Source organism: Castor canadensis, chromosome X, assembly GCF_047511655.1.
Source record: "Castor canadensis chromosome X, mCasCan1.hap1v2, whole genome shotgun sequence".
Lineage (NCBI taxonomy): Eukaryota > Metazoa > Chordata > Mammalia > Rodentia > Castoridae > Castor > Castor canadensis.
Genome location: NC_133405.1, coordinates 77,785,936 through 77,789,480, shown reverse-complemented (window position 1 = coordinate 77,789,480; position 3,545 = coordinate 77,785,936). Strand labels below are relative to the sequence as shown.

At 39.0% G+C, this 3,545-nt stretch overlaps 1 non-coding gene across 1 annotated transcript; it reads right to left on the bottom strand.

Annotated features, from left to right (window-relative positions):
- Positions 1-3,438: 3,438 nt before the first annotated feature.
- LOC141420017 (U6 spliceosomal RNA) lies at positions 3,439-3,545 on the bottom strand. Its single transcript, XR_012444724.1, has one exon. It is a non-coding gene; the product is annotated as a U6 spliceosomal RNA (small nuclear RNA).

Here is a 3,545-nt window from a genome sequence, read left to right as displayed (position 1 = left end):
AGCTTTCAACAGGCCCCAGCATCAAAACATATGAACAGGGTTCAAGACTTGGCTTAAGTGGTAGAGTTCTTGCCTAGCAAGTGTAAATGGGGCCCTGAGTTCAAACCCCAGTACTGTTGAAAAAAAAAAAGTCTTGTTTCTTTCTTTGGTCTTCATTTTCAAAGTCTCCTGTATCAAATAAACTTTAAATAATTGTTAATCTGTCTTTTGTTATAGGGTACTCTACCATGAATCTAGCAATGGGTAAAGAAAAGAAAATTTTTTTTCTCCCCAAAAAATAGTATAAAAAAGAAGTTTCCTTCAATATCCTGTTCCCTTTCCTTCTCAAAGGTAAATGGCTAGTAACAGTTTCCTGTGTTTTCTTTCAGAAAGATTTTTCATGTATATGTTAGCACAGGTGTACTTCACAGAGATTCAGGACACAGTACCCCAAAATATGGCAACTTGGCACATATTTTAAGCTGAAGAAATTTGTGAAAATAGCAGAAACAGGAAGGTCACAATGACTTTCACCTCCCCCTCCCCAACCTGAAGCATGTCATAAAACCTAGAAAAGATTTTCTGACTTTCTGCTGAAGTAGATCAGGAGACCCTCATATGAGAGGATTCCTCCCTGTAAGTGGAGGTAAGGAACATCCTAGTCTCTTGAAAAGAATCTGAACAAACAAGCAAACAGGACTTGCTACTTTTCACCCAGTTTGTTACCATTTTTTCCCCTATCATATTTGTCCATGAGTCTTCTTCAAAAGTACCATAAAAAAGAAAATTCAGATTTAATCATGTCTTTGGGTCTTCATTCCATTGTGAAGCTTCCTATGTCAGCTAAAAAATAAACTTGTATGCTTTTCTCTTTTCTCTAGTTAATCTGACCTTTTTTTTTTTTTTTCAGTGCTGGGGATTGAACCCAAGGCTTAGTACATGCTAGGCCAGTGCTCTACCTTTGAGCTAAAGTGCCCCCCCCCCCCCCCCCCGCCCGGGCCCTTAATCAGTCTTTTTGCTGTTGTTTTGAGATAGTCTTGCTATGTAGACCAGTCAGGTCCCAGACTTAAGTCCTTCTGCTGGGATTATAGGCATGTATCACAACACCCAGCTCTTGATTTGTTTTTGTTGTAAGGGCCTCAATCATGAATCTAACATAGTAAAAGGGAAAATATCTTTTCTTCCACACAGTATCATCTCAAAAGCTCTACATAACAATGCACTCTAAAAATTCTTCTCCTAAATCAAGATGATAAGAAAAAACTAGAGACAATGTTTAACTGTATAGAAGTCCTTTGCTCCTGGAAAGTAAAGATGTTTGAGAAATCTTCCTTGCCCTTTTGTGTTCTGAGGTATAGGTAACCACAAAAAGCCATCTTATTCCTTTTATATTTCATTGTTTCCTCATAATTTCTTTTTTTTTTTTTTGCCAGTACTGGGGTTTGAACTCAGGGCCTCAAACTTGCTAGGCAAGAGCTCTAGTGAGCCACTCCACTAGCCCTCTGCCTCATACCTTTCCTCATGGTTCGGTTGCTTGCCTGCCTGTATAAAACCCCAGGCCCTCTTTCTCTTCTTTGAGACACTATTTCACAGAAATAAATTTTTCCTTCTGCAATGGCTTGAATAAAACCATCTTTTTAATTGACCTATTTTGTTTTTTACACTAATAGTTGAGAAATTCTGCTATCTTCTTATAAGCAAAAAAAAAAAAAAAAAAAAAAAAAGGACACACTAACCCCCAACACTAGGCCAAATTCTCTGTGTAATTTTTACTATTGGCTGTCCTGATTTCCAACTTTGAACTGCAAAAGCGAGGTGCCAAGAAATACTTTGGTTTCTTGACCAGTACTTTCACATTCCTAAGGATGCCATTCCTAAATCTTTTAACACTATCATATACACATAATGAGTCTCCAGGAATGGTTACTGATTAACAAGTCAGTATCTCTCTGCAAGGAATAATAAATACCACCATTTTTAAAAAGGCTCTTTTTCTGCAATCTCTCTCGCTCTCTCTTTTAAGTATTATTCCTACAGTCTTCAGATCCAGTCCTTCACTGTTTTCTTGTTCCATCATTCCTCCCTCTTCTTATTGGCAATGGCAACAGTTTATGGAGGGCAATAGGAATGACACAGGTCTTGGAGCTATAATCCTAGTTCCAGTGCTGCCCTAGATGCCATCACAAGTGAAGAGGACTGAATTAGCCAGAAATGGAAGTTACCAAGTTTATCACTGTGGCAGCAGAGCATCAATAAGGGTCTCATGGCTATAGCATTCTGAGTGGCCTTCATAGCTTCTGTCCTCTCTGCAAACAGTCCATTCTTGGCACAATTACCAGAGCGATTCAGTTAATGCTACTATCACATGATTTTACTCTTTTCCTGAAATTCTGTAATGGTATACCATTTTGCTGTGAATAAAAGCCAAAATCTTTACCATGGCCACAAGGCCATATATGAATTGACTCACTCCAATTCTCTCCCATTATCTTGTAACATTCTTGAAATACTCATGTGCATCTTTAAAATTTCTTAAGAAATGCCTTGGGGCTGGAGGTGTAGCTCAGTAGTACAGCCTTTCCTTAGCATGTACAAGGTCCTGAGGTCAATCTCCCCATCCCCCCTCCCCCATTTGTCTTATTTTCCTGGAATAAGAGCAAGTATTCTGTGGGCCTTAGTTCTCAGTAATGAGAAAAAAGGGGTTGGATACTGTCAAAGAAAATGAGAGCTGGACACTAGAGTAGTAAAGATAATTTTATTAAGAAACTATTAAAATAGAAGAAAAGAGACCTCACTGTGGTACTGGGCTAAATTCCAAATATGGCAAAGACAGGCAGGAATTTACAGCTAAGGAGCAGTTGGGGGTGTGTGTGTCAATGAATGGAAAAATTACTAAGAGGAGACATCAAGGGATCAAGGGTAGGGAAGATTCTTCAAGACTGACCAAATAGGATTCTTGCTGAGGGTAGAGCAGAGTGGGAGATGAAGAATTTGATTAGATATCAAGCAATCAGTTATCAAGGGTGGGGAATTCTCTGTAAACTGACATAGCAGGATTCTTGCTAACTGACTGGGATGCAAGAATGCATCCAGGTCTGGCTGGGATGGGACCAAGATTTTTTTCTTTGGCCAAACATTAGTCAGGTTCCTGAAACTTCTAAACCCATCTGTGCATGTCCTTATAAAATCCAATTTTCTCAATTCCTGCTAAGTTATTTTAAGAAGACCCTTTACTCCAGCTGACTGCCCTTGATATCTGAACAGGTTCCTTATCCTCCATCATCCTTCAGATGACACCTGATCACCCTGGCCACTTTTCAGCAAGAATCTTGTTAGGTCAGTTTAGCCAGAAATCCCTTAGCCCTGATGTTCCTCTTAAGATTTTTTTCTATCCACTGACTCCCACTATGTTCTTTTGTATCAATTCCCAATTGCTTGTGTTTTTGTTTTTCTTTTTTCAAAACTATGGAACATTTTATGAATTTGTGTGTCATCCTTGTGCAGGTGCCATGCTAATCTTCTCTGTATTGTTCCAATTTTAGTGTATGTGCTCCCGAAGTGAGCAC